This window comes from Neltuma alba, unplaced genomic scaffold (genome assembly GCF_004799145.2).
Source record: "Neltuma alba isolate B1F8T4 unplaced genomic scaffold, ASM479914v2 tig00010599_pilon, whole genome shotgun sequence".
In the NCBI taxonomy this organism is placed as follows: Eukaryota; Viridiplantae; Streptophyta; class Magnoliopsida; order Fabales; family Fabaceae; genus Neltuma; species Neltuma alba.
The window spans coordinates 1-20,579 of NW_021635461.1; positions in this window are offsets into that span (position 1 = coordinate 1).

Here is a 20,579-nt window from a genome sequence, read left to right on the forward strand (position 1 = left end):
TACTTCTACAGAATATGATGGCTTTAATGAAGGAAGAAAGGGCTGCCAATGCTACTCAGTTCAACTCCTTAGCTTCACTAATTCAACAAGATTCATCCAAGAATGATGCTCGATTTAGTGCTTTGGAAAAGAGAATGGAGCAATGGGAGACTAAATCTGAGAACATGAACTCCTATGTAACTCAGTTATCCAAACATGAGTGAGCAACAAGCTAGAAGCAGTGGCACACCATTCCTTCCAATACGTCAAACCCAAAGGGTTTGAATGCAATCACGCTACGAAGTGGGAAGCAAGTAAGATTCAGTGAAGAGGAAGAGGAATCAGTTGATGAGGAGATTGAGTGTGATAAGCCTCTTCCTAAACATTCAAGAGTTAAGAATTCTGAGAGTGCAAAAGAGAGAGAATTGCTAGATGAAAAGAAGTCAACTCTTCTAAGTAGCAAAGGAGCAAAATCTGAGAGTAATTATGAGGAAAGCAGCATCAAAGGAGCATGATGGGTCATCTAAGCATGGAGAGGGTAAGCTGAATGATAAAGAGGTAAATCTCAAAGACCTTCCTTTTCCTAATTCATACTTGATAAGCAAAAGAAAGACTGAAACTAAATTTGAAAAAGATGTTATTGATTTGTTCAGTAGAGTGGAAGTTAATATTCCTTTGCTTGATCTTGTTAAGAGAGTGCCTGCTTATGCTAATACTTAAAGACCTATGTACCCATAAGAGAAAGTTTAGACCAAATGAAAGAGTCCAAGTGAGCTCCAATGTGTCTGCCCTGTTTAAGCCTCAAATCCCTGTGAAATGCCAGGACCCTGGATCCTTCACCATCCCTTGCACAATAGGAAAAGTTTCTATAAGGGGAGCCTTACTAGATCTAGGAGCAGCTATTAATGTGATGCCTAAGTCTGTATACACTTCACTAGGAGTCAAGACGCTTAAGTCTACCACTGTAGTACTCCAGTTGGCTGATAGAAGTATTAGGTATCCGGAAGGCATCATAGAGGATATTTTGGTTCAAGTTAAGGATTTGGTCTTTCCTGCTGATTTTTATGTACTTGATATGTCCTCTGAGTTTGTCCATGACACCACACTGATTCTTGGTAGACCCTTCTTGAGGACTGCTAACACTATGATTAGCATGAAAGAAGGTACCATCACTATGGAAGTAGGAGATCATAAGGTTTGTTTTAACATGTATGAAGCAATGAGGCATCCTTATGAAGACTATTCTCTCTGGGTGGTGTAAATATGATTGATGTTGCTGTTGATGATGATGGCTGTTCTGAGTTTGAATTGCTAGATGATTCCTCTAGTTCTGAACTTTATTCAGTTATTTCTGATGATGAGGATGACACTATTTCTTCTTTTTCATCTCTTTACTCTACACCTTCTTCTTGCTCATGTGGTGATAAAGATACATGCCTTGATTGCACTGTGTTTAATTGTATGCTCTCCCTTCCACATGCATTCTCTATTTCCTCCCTTGACCCCAATTTAGACTTTGATCCCTCTATTGTCAGCGATAATTCCCTTGGGGAAAGGTTTTCTGTTGCTATTTCAGATATGGAGGACGAAGTCATGGAAGAGATTCCCTCTAAGGCAGTTGCTGTAGATCAACTACAAGTTGGTTCAACGCTTGGAGAGGAAGCTATCTGCAAGGTTGAGGAATTTTCTCTGATTGAAGGAAAGGGGAGTAATCTTTTCTCTCTTGAACTTCATAATTTGATTCCATCTATTGTGCAACCACCTACTCTTGAGTTGAAACCCCTGCCCCCTACTGTGAAATATGCTTTTCTAGAGTCTGATGAGCGATTACCGGTCATTATAGCTAACTCCCTATCTAAGGTTGAGGAAGAAAGACTCCTTACTGTTTTGAGAGAGCATAAGAGGGCTATTGGGTGGACTTTAGCGGACATTCCTGGAATTAGTCCAGCCATTTGCACACATAGAATCTTACTTAGTGAAGGTTCAAAATCAGTGAGACAACCCCAGAGAAGACTAAACCCCCTGATTCTTGATGTGGTTAAAAAGGAATTACCAAACTTCTAAGTGCTGGGATCATCTATCCATATCTGATAGTGAGTGGGTTAGTCCAATACATGTAGTGCCAAAAAAGAGTGGGGTTACTGTTATTAGAAATGATAGGGATGAGCTTATTCCTACAAGAGTGCAGAATTCCTGGCGTGTGTGCATAGATTATAGAAAACTCAATGATGCCACACGGAAAGATCATTTCCCTCTTCCTTTCATAGACCAGATGCTTGAGAGACTTGCAGGCAAATCTCATTACTGTTTTCTAGATGGTTTCTCTGGGTACTTTCAAGTACCTATTGCACCGGAGGACCAAGATAAAACCACTTTTACATGCCCTTTTGGTACCTTCGCCTATCGTAGGATGCCTTTTGGGTTATGTAATGCTCCAGGGACTTTCCAACGTTGTATGATGGCTATATTTTGTGAATTTTTAGAGGAATGTATGGAAGTCTTTATGGATGATTTTACTGTTTATGGTGGTTCTTTTGATGATTGTCTTGCTAGTCTTGAAAAGGTTTTGAAAAGATGCATTGAAAAGAATTTGATTTTGAACTTTGAAAAGTGCCATTTTATGGTCAATGAGGGGATAGTTCTAGGACATTTGATTTCTAAAAAGGGAATTGAAGTTGATAAAGCTAAGATTGAGGTTATATCTTCTTTGCCTTATCCTGCCTGTGTTAAAGATATTAGATCATTTTGGGTCATGCGGGATTCTATAGGCGGTTTATAAAAGATTTCAGCAAGATTGCTTTACCTCTCTCAAAGCTTTACAAAAAGATGTGAAATTTGATTTCGATGATTCTTGTAAAGTTGCCTTTGGTGATTTGAAATCTAAACTCATTTCTCCTCCTATTCTTGTTGCACCCAACTGGACCATGCCCTTTGAAATTTCATGTGACGCTTCTAATTTTGCTGTAGGAGCTATGTTAGGCCAGAGGGAGGAGAAACTCTCAAGAGTCATTGCCTATGCTTCGAAAACACTGGATGCAGCTCAAGTCAACTATACCACAACAGAAAAAGAGCTATTTGCAGTTGTTTTCGCTTTAGAGAAGTTTAGACCTTACTTGTTAAATTCTCATGTGACTGTTTTTACTGATCATGCAGCTGTTCGCTATCTTCTTAAGAAACCACAATCGAAGCCACGATTGATTAGGTGGACATTACTTCTTCAGGAATTTGACATTGAAATCAAGGATAGAGCCGGGGCTGAGAACCATGTAGCCGATCACTTAAGTAGGCTACCTGATGATACACGGGGAGTAGACTCTTCTGAACTCACCTGTGATTCCTTTCCTGATTCAGTATTATGTGCTCTAGCTGTTAAAGAGCCTTGGTATGCGCATATTGTTAATTATCTTATAACCGGACTCACCCCCCCTTTCATGTCTAAATTTCAGGCACAAAAACTTCAAAGCGAATCGAGGCACTACATCTGGGATGCCCCTCACTTATGGCGGATATGTAGTGACCAAGTTATCAGAAAGTGTGTGCCTAGTGAAGAGTTTGAGTCTGTCATTACAGCTTGCCATTCAATGGTTTGTGGTGGTCATTTCAGTGCAAGGAGAACATCTAGGAAAATTCTAGATTCTGGTTTTTACTGGCCAACCCTTTTTAAAGATTCTTATGATTTTTGTCGGTCCTGTGACAAATGTCAACGTTTTGGGGGGTTAGGTAAAAGACATGAAATGCCTCAACAACCTTTACTGTTTTGCGAAATTTTTGATGTTTGGGGGATTGATTTCATGGGTCCCTTTCCTTCGTCCTTTGGTTTTATATACATTCTTCTGGCTGTTGATTATGTTTCCAAATGGATAGAGGCTGTACCCACTAGAAAAGATGATGCCCAAGCGGTTTCTAAGTTCCTTAAGTCCAACATTTTCTGTAGGTTTGGGATTCCAAGGGCTGTGGTTAGTGATAGAGGTACCCATTTTTGTAATAAAGTGGTAGATAACTTGTTTTCTAAATTTGGTGTCACCCACAAAGTCTCCACTGCATATCACCCCCAAACCAATGGCCAAGCTGAAGTGTCCAATCGAGAAGTGAAACAAGTGCTGGAGAAGATAGTCAAACCATCCAAGAAAGATTGGAGCCTAAGATTAGAGGAAGCATTGTGGGCCTACAGAACTGCCTATAAGTCGCCAATTGGAATGTCTCCTTATCGTTTAGTTTTGGCAAAGCATGCCATCTACCAGTAGAGTTGGAGCATAAGGCATATTGGGCAGTCAAACAATGCAACATGGATTTGCAATCTTCTGGGGTGGAGAGGAAGTTGCAGCTGCAAGAACTTGAGGAACTGAGATTGGAGGCTTATGAGAGCGCTAGACTTTACAAAGAGAAGACAAAATTGGTGCATGATAAGGGTCTCCTACGGAAGAACTTCAAGGTGGGAGACAAAGTGCTGATGTTTAAGGCCAGATTCAAATTTAAGCAAGGAAAGTTCAACACCCGTGGGATGGGCCTTACACAGTCACAAAGGTGCATAATTTTGGAATGGTGGAGCTTCTCGATGAGAAAACTGGAGCAAACCTTAAAGTTAATGGCCATCAGTTGAAGCTCTACCATGAGAACCAGAAACCCCCTTAGCTCCCTGGTAGTTTCTTTCCTTCACTCATTTACATGCTTTTGCTTAATTGTTAATCTTGTTATGTTGCATGTGTTGTATGTTGAATGAGTGTGGGGGAGAAACTCCCTTCAGTAGAAAGTAGAGTAGTTATAGCTAATTTCAATAAGACTCCCCTGATAGTTTTTGATCTCTCTCCTATCTTGTTTCATGCCTGATGAATTGGTGTTTTTAAGTGAATTATATGATTCAATTTGATTGAGGAATTTTATCTGTGGTATACTGCCTATTCATGGATTTGTTGAACACCTCTTGATCTCTTTTGAGGCATTTTCTAAAGTTTTTGAAATATCCAGCCTTGTCTGTTGTTGGTTGTTGTGTTTATCTGGGTTTAAGTTTTTTTTTTTTTACTCTGTGCGTTTTGTGGTGTTTCGCCGCGGCGAAAATCGTCCGTCTTGTGTGTTTCCTCTCGGGACTGTTTCGCCGCGGCGAAACGTCTTTCTTCCGTGTGTTTCTTCTCGGGCACAGTTCGCCGCGGCGAACTTATATTTCGCCGCGGCGAACGTGCCGGTTCTGCGTTCTGGCGTTTCGTTTTTGCTGATTTTCCGCGTGTTTTTCCTTTCTGCCCCCTTTCTGAGTCGCCCAGCCCCCTTCCCCTGAACCCTTTTTCGTCTTTTCCCATCCCCATTCAATTAAACCCCTATTCATTCCCCTCTAATTTCAAAACCGTCGCCCCCCCCCACTCTCTCAAACCGTCGGCACCCTCATATTCCTCTCCCTTCCCCCTGCTCGTCTTCTTCTTCAAAACCGCGGCGTGCCCTGCTCTCATTCTATTTCCTTCCGCCGCGTCTTGTTCCGTGTTCAGCTTCTCCGCGCTCGCGTGTGTGTGGTTTATTTCAGTGCCGCCTCTCCCTCCTCTTCGCGCAGCTCCTGCTTCTCTCCCGTTCGGCGTCTTCAGCTTCAGCGCCGCTTAGCTCGTGTGTTCGTGTGTGTGCGCTCTGTCTGTTCGCCGCCTTCTCTGTTTCGTCTGGCATTTCGTGTTTGTGCTCTTCGGCCTCCCCTGTTTCGTTTGTGTGTATTCGCTTTGGCAGCCTTCGTGTTCCTTCTCCCCTTTCTTGGTATGTTCTTTCTCCTCCCTTGTTCTTTCTTTAGTTTAGTTTAGTTTAGTGGTTTATTAGGTTATTTGTTATGGTTTTTGCTATTGGATTAGTTTGTGGTTAGTGTAGTTGCGTGGCCTGTAGGTTACCTAATGATTCATAGTGCATTGTCTTTTTAATTACTGTATTTGCTTAATTTTGAAAATTTTTAGTCCTCTGAAAACCTATGAATCATTAACTAACCATTTGCCACTGTTAGGTTTTAATTTGTTCATTTCTGTGTTGTTTAGGTTGTAGGTCTTTTTGTTGTGATTGGTGTTCTTTCTGTTTGTTGCTTCAGGATATGCCTCGCACCAAAAACCCAAACCCTGAACCTTTACCCGTGTCTGAGTCTGAGTCTGACTCTGAGGGACCCATAACCTATGATTCCATCTATAGGGTAGTGGACAAGCGCCCCCTCCTTAGGGAGAGAGCCTTTCCCCTTGAACCATCCGACCATCCCTTTGTCCAAAGACTCCAAGAATCCCAAATGCTTGAATTGGCTCGCCCACGAGCCAATGGTAATGATGTCTTTGTCCGCCACTTCTATACCTACGCCCGCCTTAATGGCATGCTATCCATTCCTTCCGGGGCAAGCAGGTGAACTACACTTTCACTATTTATAATATAAGAGACCACTACCGGCTTCCTGTAGTCCGTAATTCTCAGTACTCTCATTATCGCGATAATTATCCTTATGATGAGATTGTCCAGACCCTATGCCGGGATGGTGCCACTTGGCATCGTCCCCGCACTGCTGAACTGTACTTAAAACGTTCTGATTTTCGGCCTGAGGCAAAGCCATGGCTACACTTAGTCTGCAATAACATCCTACCTACTTCCCACCTCCAGAACCTCCCCAAACACCAAGCTCTTATTGTTTTTCTCCTCATGACCGGCAAATCCTTTGATGTAGCTGAAATCATTCAATCCGCCCTCCATTCTTCCGTCAATACCAAAAAAATCACCAATAGCATTGTCTTTCCCCATCTTGTTTCTGACCTTTTCCGCAAGTGCGGAGTTCCTACATTTGATGATGACAGCTACTTTGAGCCTGCCCCTCTATTCCGGTTTGAGCGCCTTAAACTGCCCACCATTGCACCCCACCCACCTGTCCACCCCGTATACGATGTTAGTGCAGGCCAGGCCGCCACTGATCCAGCCGAGGAAGGCCCTGATGTTCCCGAACCCCCCAGCCCGTCACCTTAGACACGCTTGCCGATGATATTGACGAGCTATCTGAGGAAGTTCATCAGATTCGCGTTACACTCATTCGAGAGATAAAGCGGCAGAAGGATCGTGATGCCCTCTATGAGCGAGAACGTCGCTACCGCCGCCGTTTTGATGCTTTGCTTGCGGATCGTTTGAACTTCGCTTTACCGGCTGAGGAGGAGGAGCCACAGCACCATATGGGTATGGACGGAGCAGGCACATCGGGTGCAGGACCGTCAGGATCTGGAGCAACTGACCCTGAGCTTCAGTCTTAGTTTCTGTTTTTTGTGGTTTTCTGTTGTTTTCGTTTGCTCTTTTGTTTCATGTGTTGTTTTGAGGCCGGATTGTTTCTTACACTTTATGGTGCCTCATTGGTTTTTACGCTTGTTCACTTGGATGATTTCTGATTAGTTTGCTTTAATCTTTGTTCTATTTTCACTTCTGATCCTCCTTGCATTATTTGCTGTCCCTTGTTCACAAATTGAGGACAATGTTGTGTTTAAGTGTGGGGGAGGTCTATATTGTGGATTTTAGCAAATGCTTCTCGTGCATCCATACATTTAGATGATTTTGAGGTGTTTTTGAACTGATAGATTGGTTTAATTGTGAATATTTTGAGTTTAGTTGCTGAAGAGTTGAAATTGCACAGGAATTTTCGCTTTCTGCCATGTTTCGCCGCGGCCAACTTCTTGTTTCACCGCGGCGAAGCCTCCTCTTTCACGACTAATAAGCCATTCGGGCATGTTTCCCCGCGGCTACCCCCTTGTTTCGCCGCGGCGAACCCTAAAAAAAAAAAAAAATTTAATAAATTCCTTGCAATCTCAGCTGGTCTTCAAAAATTTTTCCAGCTTAGAATCTTCATACTCCTGCACACTTTTTTTTAAAATTAGTAGAAAAGTTCAAATTGTACTAGTGCTTTTAGAAAATTTTCCATGCTTTTAAATGAGGGATGAACTTAGGCTAGTTATTCTCATGTTTTTGACAGATAGTAAATGATGACGTGCTTTGAAATTATGACTATGTGGTTGTTAACTTTTGAGATTGACTAATTGAGATTTAAGCCTTGTTGGAAGGATTTTTGGACCTTAAGTTATTGAATTGAGTGAACCTGCTTATTTCATATTTCTCTAGAACTTGTTTTCATTCTTAATCGAAGCTTAGCGAATCAATTTTTGTAAAAATGATAGAGGCATTCGATTTCATACCCACATTTCCCAAACACAAACCTAATCATTTTACCTTTGCAAACCCTTTTGAGCCTTCATCTTGAGTACATGCATGCAACATAAAAAAAAAAAAGAGAGATATAAATATTAAAAATAAGTAACTTCTCTTCCAGTTTTTATTTAGACTAATTTTGTCTTAATAATTTGTATGTTCATACTCATTTTCATTTTCATGTTCATTCTCATTTCATTCATTCCGACTGACCTCCATTCAAAATTTTGACCCTTAAAAGTCCTCTTGATTTGCAAAGTTGTTTCCCATGGTGGAGAGGTAGAATTATTACAAGCCTATGGTAGAAATTGGATTGAGTAGACTTGGAGTGAAATAACCCTAAAGACAAGTGAGTTAAGAGTGAAACACTTATCCGTGAGATGGATCTTTCTTAATCAATCTTTTAAGTTAATTTTCCTTTGTGCTCATTTTCTTAGCATGTCCTTGTTTACTGATGTCAACTCCGTGAGAATTTCTTACTAATCTTCTACTTTCATCTTTAAGCATGGTAGTATTTCTCTTTGTTCTAGTGTCACTTTGAATTATTCTCGCGCTTTATTCAGGAGTACAAAGGTCTAAGTGTGGGGGAATTTGATTGAGCTCAAAATATTAGTTTCTTTTCATATCATTATCCATGATTTTGTCATACTTTCTGGTCCTTTTTAATGAAAATTGTGCTTAACTGAGATTTATGGTTCTTACTTTAAGTTAGTGTCATTTTGAGGATTAAATTGTCATAATTGGTTGTTAATTGGATTCAATTAACTTCTAGGACAATTGATACTTCAATTTGTTACTTTTTATTGTAGGACACTAAAGATTTGGGGCCAGAATTGAAGAAACCAAGGCAAAAGAAGCAAGAGAAGATCCTCTGCCTAAGTTCGCCGCGGCCAACATCTCACTTCGCCGCGGCGAAAACCCTTCCGTGAAGACAGGTCTCTGCCATGTTTCGCCGCGGCGAACATATTCTTCGCCGCGGCGAACCTCTCGAAGCAGCAATTCTCAGACCCGACCATTTCGAGAAATTTTGACCTACCCATCCCCATAAACCGACCCATGCACGTAAGTTTCGGGTTAGAAACCCTATTTTGGGTATGATGACAGGGGATGACCATCATTCAGCCACCACCTACGTATCTTTCATCCTCTTCTCTCATTTCCACCTCAGAAACCCTAATCCCATTTCCATTTCTTCCATCTGCTGCTACCATGGCTGAAGAACAATATCTGGTTGGAGTTGATTCAAGAGTTATGACTAGCTAAGCTTCTCAACTCTTGAATATGGTAGAAGAAGCATGAGTTCACAAAGCTTCAAAGGGGAGTTAGCTTCATCTATAAGTTCTAGTTCTTTGTTTATGAATTTCTAGGTCTTAGGATTTGTAAATTTGGGCTGAACTATTTTGATTATGGTTGTAATCAATTCTGGATGATTGTCTTGTGTATTGGATTATTAGTGTTGAATTTGAGCTTCAATACATGTGGTTACATGTATGTTTTTATGCAACTCTTTTGATACTCTCTGTCTTGCATGGTAATGTGTGATTGTTGAGTTAATCTGGGCTTGCATTTAACCAAGTGCATTAATTAATCTTAATACACACACTAAGTGAGCTTAATAGGATCTTATGAAATGGGTACCATTGATTAAGATCCTAGACTTAAAGAGTTCTTTAAGGTGTTTCATTTAGAAAACTTGGTGATTTCTACTCCCATACTTATTTTGAACTATGATTGCTTCAAAGCTATATTCAAGAGATTACATATCATTAATTTCACTTCATTACTACTATCTAGAAAAATCCAAAAACATAGTCACTTAGATTTGAATTAATTGCATTTAGTTTTAGCATTTCATCAATGGATAAAAACACCAAAAACCCCTTTTTCATTACTCTGCATAGCATTAATCTAACTTAGACATCTAATTTAGGCTCCCAAAAGAGAACGACCCGAGTTTGCACTACTGCATAGCTTGGATAATTTTTGAGCGAGAACCTCTAAGCGAACGACAAGAAAAGGCTCTCTTTCAGCATTCAACCAAGAGAGGAATCAAACATACTTTCATATTAACATATCATCATGTATTTGGCCAAAAACATCAATGGTTGTAAAATCAATACTTCCACCACATAGATTCCTCAATTTCAAGCAATGTACACCAACACATTAAGCAAGCAAGACAAAGAATCAAATTATAAGTTTAAAGCTACCTTTCAATACTCGGACAATTTTAGCCTCCCTAGAAAATTAAGCCTCTCCTTGTTTTTCTTCTACAAAGCCTATCAATTCAATTATAATTGTAATCCACATTAACAATTATACAACTTGAATACTATACTTAACTTTAAACCTACTTAATTCCCCTCTTTTTCTTTGATTTTTAACAATTTCATTCCTCCTTTGAATTCAATAATCTCTTAGCTCATTCCTACACAATTTTTCATGTAGAATTCAATCATCTAATTAGATTTATGAAAATCAAACTTCTTCCATTTCAAATTGTCTTGGCCGGATAAGGGTGCTTAGGTTTCTAAAAATTTCATTTTTTGATTCTAATGATTTTAAACACTTCCTTTTAGCATATCCCTACACAAAAACATATTTTAAACTTATTGGAATTATCAAATTATAGCAAAATGACTTCCTGTACCAAGAACTCCTCTTGGCTGAAATGATCACTAAGGAAACCTAAATTGGTTTTCTTCCAAAAATCAATCCATACACCACTTAAACATGCTTATTCCACTTCATATTTAAGGTTTCTATCCTTCCCTAATGATTAAGCATGCAGACTAAATTCAGGTAGCATTTTCCCTTGAATTTCCACGCAAAAACTTAACTAAACAAGCTTTAATCTTAACCATAATGAGGTTTATACATACCTTGATGAATCCTTGACCAAAGCTTGCTAATTCCTTGTACCAAAGCTTCACAAATTTTCAATTTTAAGGTCAAGAGAACAATTAGACAAAACCTCCCCATGTTTTTCCAATTTTCCATCGTTTTTAGGTATTTTGAGCGGGAATTATTGACAAAATAATCTGCCATTCCCCCCATTTGGATGACCAAAGTGCCACCTAAGAGGGGCACTTGGCTGCCATCAAGTATAGGATAGATTCATATCAAGCCAAGTGTCCAATTCCTAGAATATTCTAAGATTTTTGTGTGAAAATTCGGTTTTATTTCAATTTAATTGAAGGGTCCAAAATTTGCATGAAATTAGGCCTTCCCCAGCACCAATGTAGGTCCCACTTATGTTTAGGATGGCCCAGAAAGATGTCCCACAAACCAAATCACAATTCTAGACCATTTTGAAACTTTATCGGTTACTATTCACTAGTAACATTTTATAATTTTATAGGCCTCCAAAAATTCATTTCCCTTCATAAAAAATCCTCTTTTAATATAAGGATATGATCTAAAAATTTTTAGAATTTTTTTCCACCTCTAACTATTTATTTTGAATTTTATTCAATGAGGCCTCTATCAGTAAAATTGTGAAAAATAAATTCCCAAAAATTAATTCTTGAGCTTCCAAGGCCTAAAACAAAATTTTTAAATTCCCATAATTATTTAGATAATTAATCCATTTTTTTGGAATTATTGAGGCCTCTAACTATTTAAAAATTATTTTCCTCCAACTTTCCACTATTTTTCCCGAAAAACCTTTGTGTTCAGAAAATTCCGTAATAATTCATTTCTACATAATTTTCATCTTTAGGGCCTCCATCGAGGTTTCAAAACCTCTAATTCATCTTTTTACTATTTTTTGAGAACTTTTGAGAACTTTTCTCAAATTTTTCTGTTTTAGCCTTCCTAGACTGATAATTTTGAAAATTCCAGCCCAGGTCCTATGGGGGTTTCACACCAAAAATTGTTTTGTCCCTCTATCTACTTTTTATATTGGCCCTCATTCAAATTTTAAACCCTCTAAGTCCAAATGAGATTTTCAGGACGTGACAAAAGGTCTTTAAGAAAAGTTAATTATAGTGAAGAAAGTTAACCAAGGTTAAAATTAAATGATCTTGGCATGACACAAGCAAAGTGATATCACCACCATGATATCACATGGACAAGTAGCAAGTTCACCTTCTTGATGCCTAAGATTTGTACATTTATTTTATTTTATTTTCTATTATTCTTGGAATAAAAATAGAGGGCTTGGATCTTTCCACCTACACCTTATGATTCTATTGAACTTTAAGGGCTAAGAGTTAAGCCAAAGCTCTATAAATACTCCCTCCCACCTCTCTAATTTCAGCCAAGAAGGAAGACTAAGGGGAGGCTTTCTGCTCTTGGGTTTTAAGAGAATAAGCAATTCTAGAGAGAGAAAGTCTACACAAACTCAAGGAATCACTAAGATAAGCTTTTAAACCTTTTTGTGAATTTTTATGGGATGTTTTTAATGGTATTTTATATTGATTGGATGGACATTTCCAAAATGGAAATGCTGTAAAAATTATTGAAAGATTAGAGGAATTTAGTTAAAGGTTTGAAACATTGATTAAACACCTAAAAAGGATAGGAGATTATTGGTTTTGATTATGTTTTGGAAAGAAAATCCAACCCCTTGAACTTGAGTAATGTTTCGGCCATGGAGAGAAATAGAGCTTATGTCACAATACATGATACCATAATTAGACCATTTGGAACCATTATACAAGACTTAAAAGTAGGAAAATTTGATATTTCAAAACTTACACCCAAGTTACTATTCATCTTAACCTTAAATACTTGCAAACTTTGATAATTCATAACTAATTATAGAAAAATCAAAATGGGATAGTTTCAAGTTTTATTTGAAGCTTATAATATGATATTTAAAGAAAACATACTCATTGGCATCATGCTCTTATGAAACAGAGTTAGGAATCATGCAAAGTTGCACTATTCATTTGGTCATTTTTTAATTTTTCAAGATTTTAGCCCAACTTTAGAAGAGCATAACTCTTAACACAAAACTCCAAATTTGATGATCTACCACATGATTTAAAGCTTAAAATAAGATCTATAAGCCTGCAAAATTTCAAGTCCAAACACATCCATTTGCTTATTATTTTATGTGTCCTAAATTCATCCAATTTTATGTCATTTTTATCCCTTTAATTCCAAATTCTTGAATTTTCTTTCCTTTCTTTCATATCACACCAAACTAGCCAAACCAAATCAATATTTATGAGCAGCAATGCAACATTATAAATACATAGTTTTAAATTTACAACATCTATGATTTGTTACAAAATCATAATAAAGTTCTTTAATATTCAACATAATATTACATAGCCATAAAAGTCACATAGCTTCATTATCCCAAGATGAACTCCTTATCCTTGTCCTTGCTTGATCCACTTCCCAGTTAGTGCATATTTTCACATAGAAAGGAATGAGATTTCATAGAAATCTCAATAGTAATGAACTATAGTTGTCATGTTAATCAAGCTTTACATAATGTGACATGTTACAATGCTTGACAATGTTCCCAAATTAAACATGATACATTGTGCCATAAGAGAAGACTATCACATATTCACATTAACATATAATTATGCAATTGGCCAAAGCATATCGAACATAATAGAAACATCCATTGCCATAGCACAATTCAACTACCATATGACAAAACAAAGCAAGCAACACATACTGATAGAACCCTATCTTTATATGGTTTTCTCAAGTGTTTTCTGAAGTTTTGCAACACTTTTACCCTTATTATGCATGCATTTATATTCATTTGATTATATTGATTCATGCATTGCATTTTGCTGTTTAAGGGGTAAAAAGGGTCAATTTTCCCTCCTTAATTGTAATTGCCTTGATCTGTAATCAGTTAGTCTTTATAAAGATCTTTGTTGTGATTTTTCAGGAAATTAGAGAAGAACCTAAGACCCAAAATGAAACATTGACGAAGCCACAAAGTTATAAGGACCAAAACACAAGATTTGGAGTGTTCTGCCTCCTTAGGTCCTGACATAGACTGCTGAAGTCATGACCTGGATGCCCTTTTAGTGGAACTATGTGTTTTGGAAGCTCGGTCAAGACTAAATTCTCTCTGTCTCCCCAGGTCGCAATATGAAATTCTAAGGTCAAGACTTGGGCTCCCAAGTCACAACTTGACACTTTTAAGGTCGCGACCTGAGTGAGTTAAGTGAAGTTACGCATTTTGGAATAGGTTTCTTAGCTTTTACACCTAAGGGGCAGCCACCACGAACCCACACTGCTCCATTCTATAGATTTGCAGAAGAATGAGCCTCCATCATATCCTCTCAAGCTTTCATTGATCCTAAAGCCTAAGCCTTCATTTTTCCCTAACTCTTCATCATTTTTTGCAATTCTGAACTAATTAAACCACTCCAATCATCTTCTTCTCTATTTTTCCAACCTTATTTTCAAAATCATTCATGGCTATTCATACTTGGAGCGATTGTGATCAGTTTGAAGACATGAGAGGCTAAATCTTTAGCCTCTTGGTGATGGAAGGCAAAGCTTGAGCTCAAGGACATAATCGGGGAGTTTTTCTATAGTCCAATCTATGCTTAATGTTGTGTTGAACATTTCTAGATTTAGGGATTTTATGTACTTATGTGAGACTTGATTTATGATTGTAAATCCTGTGCTTAGACTACTACAATGTATTTAGATTGGATGCTGTTTATGTTGATTTATCTATATAATGTATCAGCTGAATCCTTGTGTTCAATTTATGGTCAGTGATCATTGATGATTAATCTGTTAACTTGGTATTCTGGGTTGTTGATTGAAAATCTGAGGGCATTTGCATCATCCATTCATTTACATTCTAAGTGGTTTTCAACAATGTTTTAAGACATGTTAATTAACTTTGATTAAAGTGAGTTTTCATTAACTAAAACATTGGACCCAAGTACTTGGTCTTTTCTTTAGACTTAGAGATTTCTAAAACTCCCAATCAATATAAGAGCAGTAATAACTGAGTTTTCATCAACAAGAGACTATTCCATCATAACTTTCCCTTAATCCAAAACATATCTTCATTCATTTAAAATACGAAAAGGATTTACTTCTTTGTAATTTACATTTACTACACCACTTTTTGATAATTAAAAACCCCCTTTTCTTTACCCAAGTCATCATGTTTTTGAAAACCAATTTAATCTATGCTTTTCCAATAAAGCACTCCTCGAGAAGAATGATTGGTTGTGTCTTATACTGCATTATGCAATCACAATCCGAAAGGTGACATTCTGGTCCAATCACATACACATTAAGCAAGTAAGAAAAACAATCAAATTATAGATTCAATACTACCTCTTGTCCTTGATTTAATTCGGACTCTTTGAGGGTTTGGTATTCTCCCTTGTTATTCTCCATAAAAGCTATCAATTCAAGCATAATTACAAGTTACATTATCAACCATTCAAGCTTGATTGCAAGTACTTAACCTTAAACCTAATTAAATCCCCTTTTTTTTCTTGGTTTTTGATATAATTATTCCTTCCTTGATTCCATAAATCTCTTGGTTCATTCCTATACAGTTTTTCATGTAGAATCCAAATATCAATTCAGATTTAACAAAATCATACTCCTTCCCCTTCAACTAGCATTGGCCGAATAGGTTCCTCATTAAGTTCAAAATTTTCAATTTTGATTCCAATACTTCCAACCACTTTTTCTTAGTGTTTCCCTACACAAGAACACCTTTTAAACTTAGTGGAATCATCAAAACACATTAAAACAAACTCCTACCCCAAGAACTCAGTATGGCCGAATGGTATGCTTAAAATCCCTAACTTGGTTTCCTTCCAAAAATCAATCCAACCCTATTTAAACATGATAATTCCAACACATTTTCAAGGCTTCTATCCTTTCCTAAACCATATTCAATCAAATTGAAATGGACAGCATAATAAGCTAAAGTTACAACTTGAATTCCTAACCAAAACAAGCTTTGAACATAACCAAGATCAAGCTCAAACTTACCTTAATTAATCCTTGATCAAAGCTTGGTATTTCTTCCTCTAATTGCATGGTTTAAGGCCTTCCTTTGAGCTTAAGTTTCAGTTTGACAGCACCTCCCCTATATTTTGTGATTTCTACCGAATTTTAGGTATTTTAGGGGGTATTTATAGAGAAAATTTCTAACCTCCTTCCCTTTATATGTGGAGTGAGATTCTTCCACTTAAGAGGCCATATGACCTTCATTAAATGCCTCTAATTTTCTGATCTTGCCAAGTTTCTTTCTTCATGATTATTCCATTGATTTTTAGGGTTAAATTAGGCTTAAACCCCTCTAATTGTTGACCCACTATTTTGTATGAAATTTTTGGCCTTTCTTGGCCTAGAATGAAGCCCAAATCTGATCTGAAAGGAGCAAAGGAAGTAGTCCAATCATAAAATATCAATTTCAAGCAAAATTGAAGTTTATCAGTTACTATTTACTTGTAACTTTCAATAATTATTTTAAGCCTCCAAAATTACATTTTTCTCCATGAAAAATCCTATTTTAATATAGGAAAGCATTCTAGAAAAGTTTGGAATTTATCTCCACCTCTAACTATTTATTTTGAATTTCCTCTAAAATAGGGCTTTATGAGTAAGACTTTGAAAATAAATTTTCTAAAATTAATTCCTATACTTCCAGGGCCTGAAATCAATTTTATAAACTCAATTAAATATTTAGATAATTGTTTCACATTTTTCTAGAATTATTGAGGCCTCTACATATTTAAAATAATTATTTCCACCCAATTTTTACTATTTTTTAAAGAAAAACCTTTGTTTTCAAGAAATTATGTAATAAGCTTTTCTTATGTTATTTTTATCTTTAGGGACTCAATTGAGGTTTCAAAACCTCTAATTTATCTTTTTACCATTTTTTTGGAAATTTTCTAGAATTTTTTTCAAATTTTTTCTTTTTACCCTTTTTAGACCGATAAATTTGAAAATATCAATCAGGACCTTATTTTGGGTTTTATATCAAAAGTTATTTTGTCCTTATGTTGTCACACCTTACTATTGGATTCACTTAGGATTTAATCAAAACCATTTTAGACCACATTGGATGGTCTTGGGCTAAAAAAAAAATCCATGAAAAACACTGATTTTCGGATTTTTACTGTTCATCGGGTAAAAATCCAGTTTTTTGGCCCAACTTCAAAAATTCAATACTTAATTTATAAAAATCAAAATGGAGTGGTTCAAAATTCTATAAAAATCTCTTTGAATGCTCTTTGAAGGAAAGATAATCTTATGAACCAATTCCATCTGAAAAAGTGTCAAGTTTTTGAGAAATTCACCTCTGTCCATTTGGCAAAAATCCTTTTTCCAAATTCTGAACCTTAAATTTGAAAAATCAGTAAAAATTATCTATTTAGCCATTTTTAATGTGATGCCTATCAATTTGAAGCTCAGGACGTCAACTTTCAGCATGATAAATTTCATGCAGAAATTTGTTCGGTAACCTAATAAAACACAACTCTGAATTGGTGTCCTGCTTAGGGATTACAGCTCCAACTATACATGCTTATACGTAACCAAATGTCCACGAATTTTTTATGGTGTGACACCATAATTTAGCCTCCAATCTGTAGCTTGCTCTTGGGAGTTTCAGGCCTTAAAATGTTAAGTTACATATGGGGGATGAGATTTCAATGAAATCCCAGTAGCAAGCTCAATCAACCAAAACATTAATATGCATCAATTACAAGCATTCCAACCTTTTGCTATTAATAGGGAACTACTTTACCTCATACATGTAGCACTATAACATGCAATAGCCAAGGCACATAAAGCAAGGAGTATAGCTACACAATCATCATCATTATTATCATTTAGTTCAACCACATAATAGCACATGAAATTGCATAGCAATCAATGCAACACTTAACATTAAGGTCAATTAAATCTTACTACCTTAATCCATTGGTCTTTGATTTTCTTGTTCTTCCTTCTTGCTTCCACAAATACCAAACCCTAACATGGCAATCCACAAAAAGGCAGCAAGAATCATCAACTATTTTTCATAAAAATCAATAACATAACTCAAGGACAATCTTTGTCCCTTAAAGCATCCACCTTTGTTCTTTAATTTTTAGAGTTTGTTTCCTTAAACCCTAAAAATTCCCTCTTGACTCATTCCTACATGATTTTTCATATAGATTCTAAATATCTACTTGGATTTAACAAAATAAAATCCCTTCTTCCAGTTTTGAACTGACCGAACCATTAGGGTTCAAAATCTAAAAATTGCAACTTTGATTCTATGGCTTCCAACACTTGTTCTTTAGGTTTATCCTGAACCATTTTTCATTTTGAACATAATGGAAGCCTCAAAACTTTGAAAAACACATCCTAGGGTCCAGATCTTGCTTTGGCCGAAATATTTCTCATGCAACATAACAAAGAAAACACTTCAAAATCAACCTACAAACTCTTGTAACCACTAGGATCTATCATGTTTTGAAGTGTTCTAGCAAGATTGAACAAGAAAACTTCCTCCCCTACACCATAAGCATTTTGTCCAGCTCTAAATGAAGAGGGAAACCAAAACTTTCAACCATACAAAGCATGAAAACAAGACAAGGAACAACTTGAAACCAACAACTAATCTTAAATCTCACTTAAATGATCAAAGTTGCTCCCTTTCTCATGATTTCTCCATCAAGCTCTCTCTTTTCCCTTACCTTTCTCACTTGGCTGAAACATGATCTGATTTAGGGGGAGGAGGAGCTCATTAATGTTCATAAAATATCCCACCAACCATCATTAATGATTTGCCAAGTGTCATGTGCCTACTTAATCTTAATCCTCTCTCTTAATTAACTTAAATCATAATGTAATTAAATTCCAAAGTCAAGATCCTCTCCAATGGTGGCTTGACACCTAAAAAACTTTAATCACCATCCATTAAAGGCTTGACAAGTGGCAACTTGTGGGCCAAGTAAAGTGCAAGACTCTAGTCTTTACTTTATCAGTGCACTTTTACTCCGGGTTTAACTTCTTTTCTATAATTACAGTACTCTGGCCTTTGTAATTATTTTCTGTTAGATCCATAAATTATTCTCCTCATTTTTATCTTCCCGAATTGCTCTCTTTGTCTCAAATTTAATTTGCCAATAATTAAATAAAAGGAAAAATAATTTCCTTCTCTTTAGTGATTTTTCCACTTTTCAGAGGAATTGGAAAAAATCTTGGATACTTGAGGGTCTTCTTTTAATTCCATAATCTCTTATAATTCCTTGGGATATTATAAAAATTTTCTTGGGATTTTATTCTCCTTCCAATTATTCATTTGGAATTTTCCAAATAAAAGGCCTTAAACTAGCTTAAATCGCCCTTAAATTCCTTTGTAATTTATCTAAGGGTAATTTGATCATAAAACTAATTTTATAATCCCGTATAATTCTCAAGGATATCATCCTTATTTTTCCTTAATTTTCTGAGGCTTGGAAATATTTTTCCATAATTATTCTTGACCAATTTTTCTTAATTAGTCAAACTTTTCATAATTGGCTTGGAAAATTATAATAATTATTTTCCACCAAAATTTTCTATTTCCCTTTGTCATTTTTGACCCTTAATTATTTAGGAATATCCTTATTCCTAAATGCCATATTACTGGATGTGACATCTATCTACTTTCTATATTGGCCCTTGACCTAATTTTTAACTTTCAATATCAGGGTTAAATTTTTCAGAATGTGACAAGTTAGGATTGGATTCAATTCAATTTGTTGCTTTCAATGTGTTTAAATGATAAAATGGTGTGGGAAAACACCAAGAAAGGAAGCTTGGAAGCATTAAAATTGAAAGTGAAAACTTTGAATTCCAAGGACATACTATTCGGCCAAAGAGAGTTCAATAGGGAGGAATTGGATTTTCATAAATCTAAGTTAATATTTTGATTCTACATGAAAAAATATGTAGGAATGGCCTAAGGGAATTTAGGAATCAAAGTTAGAAATAATAATCCAAAAAACAAAGAAAAAGGGATTAAGGGTTATGTGATTAATGCATTGGATCAAATAATAATGTATGATGCCCTGTTGTGTTACCAAAAGGTGTTGCGTCAAAAGAGAGGGAGAATTGTCTAAAAGGAAGAGCTTAAAGGAAAAAAAGAAAGCTTGAAAGAGTTAGCTAGCATTTACCATTTAAATGTTACCTTGCATTATATTTATTGCTCTATATTATGCTATGTTGCTATACCATGATGTGGATGAGATTATGATGTTATGTGATGTATAACTCCATGCATGTAATGCCTTGGCTTATGCAATGTTGAGTGCTATAAATAAGAAGTATATCATTCCCTTTCCATGGTATGTGCATTAAGTGAAAGTATGTGATAGCTAGTTCATGTGGCATGTAATGCCTTGCTTGTATGACATTATAAATGTGATGCTATGATACTAAGATTCTTATGAATCTTACCCCCTCCCATGTTCCATCAA